Source organism: Microtus ochrogaster, linkage group LG4 (genome assembly GCF_000317375.1).
Source record: "Microtus ochrogaster isolate Prairie Vole_2 linkage group LG4, MicOch1.0, whole genome shotgun sequence".
Classification (NCBI taxonomy): domain Eukaryota; kingdom Metazoa; phylum Chordata; class Mammalia; order Rodentia; family Cricetidae; genus Microtus; species Microtus ochrogaster.
The window spans coordinates 35,601,883-35,611,037 of record NC_022030.1 but is presented as its reverse complement, the minus strand read 5'-3'; positions in this window follow the sequence as shown (position 1 = coordinate 35,611,037).

The following is a 9,155-nucleotide window of genomic DNA, read 5'->3' as shown; positions in this document are numbered from 1 at the left end:
AGATAGATAAAAATAGCATAGTAGGAAGCCCTGTAGGCAAAGAGGAAGACTGAACCCCATACCTACCACTACTGGCCAAGGCCAGCTAGAACTGGTGAGAGCCACTGGAGTGGATGCTGGGACACTCGAGAGCATCTGAATATGACCTCTGACTTGTTAAAAACTGCATGTGAGAGAGCATTCGTGAGAAAGCTCATGCTACACAAATAACTTCCTCAAAGCACACTCTGTGTGTACCGGCTGGTTTTGTTTTGTTTTGTCAAGATAAGCTAGAGTCATCTGAAAAGAAGGAACTGCAATAGAGAAAATGTTTCTGTAAGACTGGCCTGTGGGCAACCCTGTTTTCTTAATGATTAAGTGATGTGGGCTCTATTTATGATAGCCAGAAACTGGAAACAACCTAGATATCCCTAAACAGAAGGATCAATAAAGAAAAGGTGGTTCTTTTAAACGATGGAGTAAAAGCACTCATCCATTTAAAAAAATACATCATGAAATTCACAAGTAATAGATAAAACTAGAGAAAAATCATCCTGAGTGAGATATCTCAAACCTAGAAAGTCAAAATTGGTGAGTATTTGCTTATATGTGGGTATTAGCTGTTAAGTCAATGATCAAGCTACAACCTGTAGAACCACAGAGAGTGGGTACAGAGTAAGGGAGTAGGGGTCGACAGCTAGACCCATTGAGAAAGGGAAACGGACGAGTTATGAATGTACAGAGGTACTGGAATGGGAGAATCAAGTGGGGAGGGGGAGAAGAAGGGGATGAGGGGAAGAATGTGGAGAGAGACAGCTAAAACTCAGGGCAATTTGAGAGTAGTATTGAAGCCTAATACAGTAGAAGCTCCCTAAAATATATACAAAATATGAAGGTGATCTAAATGAAATCACCAAATAATGGGGAAGACAGAGTCCCAACAGGCCATCTCTTGTCACTAAATAAAGTTTCCAGTGCAGGGATTGGGTTACATCTAATTGAGTTTTTGGCTAAAGGGGTGCCATGGGACTCCCCGAACAACCCAGGACTGTTGCCAGGACTGTAAGTTGCTCTCCACTAACTGACAGCAAGGCCTCAACACCTACAGAACTCATTGAACATGGAGAAGTCGAGTTGCTGTCTACAGAGGCATCCACCCCTACGTCTGGCATCTTTGGTACAGGAAGATACTCTGCACACCACCAAAAGAGAAACACAAATCCCAAGTCAGCCACAACCTTTTGATCTACAATGGTGTCCTGTAGTGTGCAGATATATGCTAGGGCAATGGTGGCACAAAGCTTGTGGGAGTCACCAACCAATATCTGATTTGGCATAAGGCCCACTCCATGAGATGGAACCCATACCCTGCATTGCTTGGGTGACCAATAACCAGAGACTAGATAGCCTGGGGTATGTATTTGTCCAGGTTAAAACCAAATACTAATGTTCTAACAACAAGAAGACAGCAATAAAATGAAATTCTAATGAATTCTGCTATGCTTACAGAGTGGTACCTTGCTCAGCCATTAACAGGGAATCTTTCTTCTGCAGCAGATGGGAACAAATACCCACAAACAGACACTATGCAGAGAGTGAAAGACCTTGGAACACTCAGTCCTAAGTGGGATGTCTCTATCAAATCCCTCTTCTTAGGACTCAGAGAACCCTGAGAAAAAAGAGGCAGGAGAATGTAAAAGTCAGAGGGGATGGAGGATACCAAGACAGCAAGGCCCTCTAAATCAGCATGATCAAACGAATAAGAACTCACAGAGACCGAGGCAGCATGCATGGGGCCTGTGTGTGTATATACACAGGTCCTTTGTGTATCTATTACGGCTTTCAGTTTAGTGTTTTTATGGGATTCCTGAGTGTGCAAAGGAGTGGATCTCAGATTCTTGTGCCTTCTCTTGGGCTCTTTTCCTTCTGTTTGTCTTGTTCAACTCTGAGGTGACAGCTTTTGTTTTATCTGATTATATTTTATTTTGGTATATTTTATTGTCCTTTAGAAGCCTGCTTGCTTTCTAATGAGAGACAAAAAAGGGATTCGCTCTGGATAGGAGGGCAGTGAGAAGGGACAGGGGTAGGGGTATTATGCGTAGAGAGCAATCTATTTTCAATAAAAGGAAAAAATGGCCTGTAGGCAAGCCTGTTTTCTTAATGACTGATTGCTACAGAGGGCCTGGCCCGTTATATATAGTGCTACCCCTGAGCAGGTGGTTCTGGGGTATAGAAGAAAGCAAGCTAAGCAAGCCGTGGAGAGCAGGCCACTGACTTTCCTCAGCGACAGAGTATGACCTGAGGGCTATGAGATGAAATACACCTTCTCCCCAGATGGGTTTTGATTGTGGTATTTTATTACAGCAATAGAAACCCCAGCAGGGACTCTATGCAAATGACCCCAAAAGCCCATGTGTGCCATCTCTGTTTGAGCTCCCCAACTTCTTCCGTGTACCAGCCTGCTTTACGTTTTTTGCAAGTGGATCATTTCTGAATAAATTCTCTTGCTCTGCTTGCTGCTATCCACCTGTCTCTGTCCAACTCCTTGTTTGGGAGACCTGGAACTCCTTCAGAAATGCTGTTGAACTCAGTAACACTTTGGCAAGCCATCCAAGAGGCAAGTCTTATGTGTCTAACCTCTTTGAACATGTTATTCATCCTAGAGGTATCTGAGAGGAGCCACCCCAACTGTGGGTATGGGCTGAGGAATTACACGCTACACCTGAAGACTCCCGTGACAGGATAATGTCATCGTGAGCTGCGGTTGTGTGCCAGGACGCTGTGAAACCACAGCAGCTTCCTGCTAAGAGTCGTAACTTGAAAGGAGCTTAAAATGGCTACCATTCTCTCTCTCTCCTCTACTTTGAGGAGACAAAAAGGACAAAAACAAAGGTGCGTTTGAACCCTTACTCTCTAACAATAAGACCTTGACTGCTTGGAGCCTAATTAGCAGCTAGTCAAGCGACCACAGCCTAACTCCTAACGAAGGCTGACCCCTCATACTGGAGGGGCAAATGACATCACAAAAGTACCTACCCAAGAAGATACTGAGTTGTCCTCTTCTGAGCAGTTTGCATGTGATCTCCACACTGCCCAAGAGGCAAGGCCAAGTCACTTTCTTAACTGCTATAAAGGGACCCAGTTCCTCCTGGGATTAGGTGGTAATTATCTCTTGAGAATTTCCTCATTGTGATGGACTCCATGGTGTCCGACCTTTACTGCAATTCATGTGTCAGTTCTGCCTTTAGTAAAACCTCTGTTCCTTGGGCTCCTCCTTTTCAGAATATTTTGGCAGCCTCCTGGGAGGGGGGGTTTCACCCCTTGCTTTGATTCTTTAGACGCTGATGTTTGTGGTGGCCAACTCAGCTGTTCACATGTAATTGGAGACCTGTGTGTGTCTGGGTCACGTCTTCGGCGGTGTGGAAACTTCTGTATTGTGACTTTGGCCTGCTATCACCCACCAAGGTATTAGCTAAAAAGTTACTTTGACCCCCTGTGGAAAGTTTTTCTTCTTTGCCATTGACAGATCCTGAGTGCTTTGGCAGAACCTGAAGCAGGTCAAGACACTGTAGTCTGTAAGGGCAAGGACTACTTTTTTTCCCTTCTAAAAGTTCCCTCACCCGAAATTTGCGGAACAGGGCGAATGGCATCCAGCTAGAGCAGTGGTTCTCAACTTGCCCAATGCTGTGGCCCTTTAGTACAGTTCCTCATGTTGTGGGGACCCCCAGCCATAAAATTATTTTCATTGCTACTTCACAACTACAATTTTGCTACTGTTATGAATCGTGATGTAAATATCTGTTTTCTGATAGTCTTAGGTGACCCCGTGAAAGGGTTGTTCAATCTCCAAAGGGATTACAACTCACAAGTTGAGAACCACCTCTCTAGAGTGATCCCCACATGTTTTGAGGACCCATTCATTTCTCTCTCCTCTTGGTCCTTTCCTCACCCCGGCACTTGCCCCACCCTCCAGAACAGAAGGGAGCAGAATGGCAGAGGTGTCTGAGTCTGCTGTCTCCTTCCCAGCCAAACTGGTTGACTTCTGGCTTCACCAGGGTTTAATTTCTCCAGGATAGCGAGAGTCCCTCCCCTCACCACAGCTATGTGGACAAGTACACTTTGTGATTGCTCCTTTGAGGTTGGTCCAGTCTGATCAACTGAAGGTTTGCCTCTGGAGTGAAATTGGGTTTTACCTCCTTGGGGGAGTGTCAGTATTCAGTTTTGCATGGGTTCATGGAAGAAATTGGGTGACTCCAGTGTAGACCGCCTGGTGGGTCACTCAGTCTAGGGGTGTAACCCGCCTGGCAGGGTCAGTTATTCCAGGGTCCTGGAGAGGCGCTATCTGGAAGATATGGGCGGGAGAGAAGAAGAAGGCCAGGCAGATTTGTCGAAGCCTCTGTTTATTAGAGTCATGGTTACAGCTTATATAGGATGAGGAATTTGGGGGGCAGGGGCATGGGCTCTTGCCGTGTGGTCCACGCAGGTCACGTAACACAGTAGCGAAAGGTAACAATCACAAAAGGTAACAGTAGCAAAAGGTAACAGTCATAAAAGGCAATCCAAAGACCAGGTGCTAACTTGGGAATTCAAGCCAGCTGCAATGCTCTGCAGGCTCTCCAGCTACAGGGGAAGGCCCTTTTCTCCTTGGGGGATACCCAGGAAGAAGACATCTATGATCTATGCGTTCCCTCTGAATCAGTACGCATAGATCAACCCACTGCTGTAAGGGATGCATTCAGGGTCTGTGCTCATCCCCTGGTAAAACCCATGTTGGTCTCGTGATGGCCATCTCCTCCACAGGCGCCCGTGCAGCATATCCTAAGAACTGCTCTGTTTGAGCCTCAGACTCTCAAGTTATTTTCCCTTGTAACAAATTGATTCTTTATATCCACTCTTAGACCAAGAATGCTGCTAGCCTAATGTCTCATTAAGCTATAATTGAGTCTTGCAATTAGACCTCTTTTTCTCATAATTTCAAAAGACTGTGAGACTCCCATGTCCAAACCTTCATGGCCTTGTCACAGGGATGTCATGTCCTATGGGAGGGATTTTATGTCTCACAGATTCTCTTACGTCAGCTCCTTTCCCAGAGGACGAGCGTCACAATCCATCCAGCCACACTTCCACTTAGCAACTCTGATCCCACATACCCTCTCCTCCTCCTCCTCCTCCTCCTCCTCCTCCTCCTCCTCCTCCTCCTCCTCCTCCTCCCCAACCTCTTCTCCATATGTTCTTTACTAAACTCAGGTCCTGGACTATTCTGGACAATCCATCTGACTTCTTCACTGCCAAGACAGGGCTTCTGTAGTCTGCACTTCTGCGGATGGCCTTGGATAAGCCTAAACATGATAGGGAACAACATTACTTTCGTCTGGATACTGGAGCTACTGTTTCCACCCTGGCAACTCTGGCTCATCCTCTCACTCCCCATTCTCCTCGCTGTTGTTTCTGGAAAGCCAGAACTAGCCCAGATGAACCCCCTTGTACACATGACAGACACATCTTCTCATTCATCCCTTTCTGCTACTGCCTTGTTGCCCTACCCATTCCCAAGTAGAGATACCATCTCTAAATTTCAGGTTGATTTTTAAAACCCCATAGGGTCTTGTGACATTCCTATTATCAAGTTCCCTGTCCCATGGTGGCCAAGAGACACCTGGAGCCTCAAGTGTCTTTCCTATATTCTCTACCGTAGATGCCTACTCACCCGACAAGTGACACTGAAGTATAGGGCCTTCATTCCTGGACATTACTGTCACAATTTCTGACAAATTCCCGTCACAATTACTTTTTTTTTTTTGAGACAGAGTTTCTCTGTGTAGCCTTGACTGTCCTTGAACTCATGCTGTAGATCAAGCTAGACTTGATCTCAAGAGATCCACCTGCCTCTGCCTTCTGAGTACTGAGATTAAAGGTGTGCACCACCATTGCTCGGCCAACAATTACTCTTAAGGGCTCTAACAGTTTTCCTCAAAGACACCCAATATAGTTTAAAGGCAGGCTTAGCCTCTCAATAACTTCTGGTTACTGAGCTAAGGCACATATGTAACCCTCTAAACGCAGTACCCCTATTTTGGCATAAAGAAATCAAATGGATCTTCCAGAATGGTCCAGGACCAAACAACAGTAAATGAAGCTGTGTGGTTCTAATCCATCTTATATTATAGTCTGAAATCCTTTAGTGCTCTGGGATAGATACCTTCCTTCTGTGCTGATCAGTTTTTGTCATCTTGGGAGGAGGTAATCCAGCTGAAGGATTGCCTCCAGCGGATTGACCTGGGATCTGTGGGACACTTTTCACATTGCTAGTTATGTGGAAGGGTCCAACCCGCTGTGGACAGTGACTCTCCTGGGCAGCTGAGCAAATCATGGGGAGTAGGTCAGTAAAACAGTGTTCTTCCATGGCTTCTGCTTCAGTTCCTTCAGGTTTCTGTCATGGTGTCCATCAGTGCAAGATAACAGAAACTAGGGTGTCCTCCAGCGCCCCCTGAGTCACAGTGTTAGCTGTTGAGGATGCTTTGTGTTCTCAGCCAGCTAGACTTTCAGTTCCTATTTGCTTTCAAATGGCGGGACCTGTAGCGTGTTTCTAATTGGTCTTAATAATAAAAACCCGGATTCAGATACAGGGGTTAATGCTGAAAGATCAGAGAAGCAGAGCAGCTAGCCACTAGTTCTTCTCTCTACTGAATTCTCAGACTACAGGGATGATCCTGGCCATACGAATCCTCAGACTGAACGTCTTGAGCTCCTGTCTCCTCCTGCCTTATATTCCTCTCTCTGCTCAGCCATATCCCTTTCTGCCTCCATCTCGCTAGTCCTAGGATTAAAGGTGTGTGATTTTAATTCCAAGTACTAGGATTAAAGATGTGAGCCACCACTGCCTGGCTCTGATTCTCCTTTAGACTGATCTTGTGTAGCCCAGGATGGCCTTGAACTCACAGATCCATTTGCCTCTACCTCCCAAGTGCTAGGATTAAAGGTGTGTGCCACTGCTACTGCCTGGCCTCTATGGCTAACTAGTGACTAGCTCTGCACTCTGATCATCAGGCAAGCTTTATTTGTTAAAGCACAAACAAAATATCACCACAAGGACCCCCTCCATCCAGAACACTGAACAGTTTGTCTGGTCTGTCTCACCTTAGGGCTTTGGGTATTACCCACCTTTTTAGATTTTTCTCCCCACCTTTTTGGATAGACCCTAGTCTAGGCCCTGTCTTCCCTTCAGTGTCCTCCTGGAAGCAGCCCCCTTCAGTACATAATGACTTATTAAATCTGCAGACCAGACAAATCCATGTCAAAGGTATCTGCATCATGGAAAAGCTACCCCAATGCAGGACTCAGGAAGGTTGCATTCCTAGAACTCTGCATGTAGCCTCTTGGCAGCGAGGCTGCCCAGCCACCTCAGTGGTTCTGTGACCCCAGGGAGGGGTCCAGGCGACCTTTGCTGCCCCTTTCCCAGCCATGTGAAGTTTACTTCCTGATGTTTCTGCTTGGAGGAGACTGCCATCCAGCACTAACCTCCTGCTTCTTGTAACACAATGTGCCTGCTGCTGCGGCTTCCCCACAGTGACGATGGATAGGACCCTGGGCTGCTGGCGGAAACACAGTCTCCCTTCCAAAGCTGATGCTGTAAAGGTACTTTATTATAGCAACAGGAAAGTTACCAAGACCCCAGCTTCTGCTTGGTTAACCTTCCAGCATGTTTGGTACCTGCGGATTATAGGCCATTAAGCTCTAGCTAGGATTGTCTCAGGGATATCGACTACTATCTACACTGATACTGTGCTCCTCAACTGAGGACCTCTTGACCCCTGGAATGATGTCACAGGTGACCTTCAACCTCCTGTGATAACTATCCAGTGCTTTCTCAAAGATGCAGCCCGGTCTCTTCGTGCCTTTTGATCCTTCTCTGTCAGTAAGGCAGCATCCAGGTCTCCTAGACCCCAATCAGTTCCAGATGGAAGGAGAGCTTTACTCTTCAATAATTTAACCCTGTTGATCTGTCGGGGAGGGGGGATGTAGAGATAAAAAAGCCAAAACCAAAATGTGACCCCCCCTCTGTGCTTCATTCTCTAAAGATCATATCCTGATTGTCTAGAGTCTGACCCAGTGGCTTGTGATGTCTTAAAGGATTAGTTCTCTCCTCATAAGGGCCCCTGTGCCTTGCCTCAGTTTCTGTCCTAAGAAGATAATGAGCTACGATGGCCTTATCTTTCCAGATTCAACCCCACACGAGAGCTCAAGCTGCTGGTCACACTTTCCGTGTGTTGTGTCCTTCCTGTCCATTTACTGTGGACAGTCCCATCTGTGAGGTGTGCGTTTGTTTATTCCTGTCCATTTCCTGTCCATTTACTGTGGACAGTCCCATCTGTGAGGGTGTGCATTTGTTTATTGCTCCCAGGTAATAGGATGCACACTGGAGCAAGAGGTCCAGGAAAGAAAATGAAACAAAACCCTCCCTACCTGTTACCTGTTGCGTTTTTGTTGCTTTGTTTGTAATTTTGATTTGCCCAGCAAGATGTGCCCATGGGTGCAACGGTGGCAGGATTGCCATGGCGATTAACTAACTACCTTCTGATTGGATCTGAGGCCTGCTCTACAGGAAGAAGTTTTATGGCTGGTACTGTGATCCTGGTCAAAAGCCCATGGCTGGGGAAGTCATGGGTCCTGGGCAGAATCCCCTGTTACTTTGCTAACTGGCCATGCCTCCTAAATATTTATGTTATACCCACAGTAGTGGGGTGGTTTCAACTTTGTGTCTGTCTTTAAGGTCTAAGCCCTCTTTATTTCTGTTAAAATCTTCAAAAGAGCAGGTTTTGGATTAAATATCACTCAGTGCTGTGGAGGAAATAATCACATCAACAGTCTAAGTTAAAAACTGGCAAAGGATGAGTCAAAAGCTAAAAAACCTTTGGGGTTTAAATCTGTATATGTAGCCATGTGTGGATATGTGTTGCTACATATGTTAGGTTTGTATGTTGTTTACATGGTACCCAAAGTGGCTTATAAATAAGTGGTCACATGAACTGAAAACTTTCCTTTTAGTGCACAGAGTAAATGGAGTGCTATTCCAAAATCCTGGTTGTTAGCCTCAAATGAAATGATGGAAAAGGATAGAGAAAAGAGGTTCAATCAACACGACTCTGTTGAAAAAATAAAACAAACTGAGTAACAGC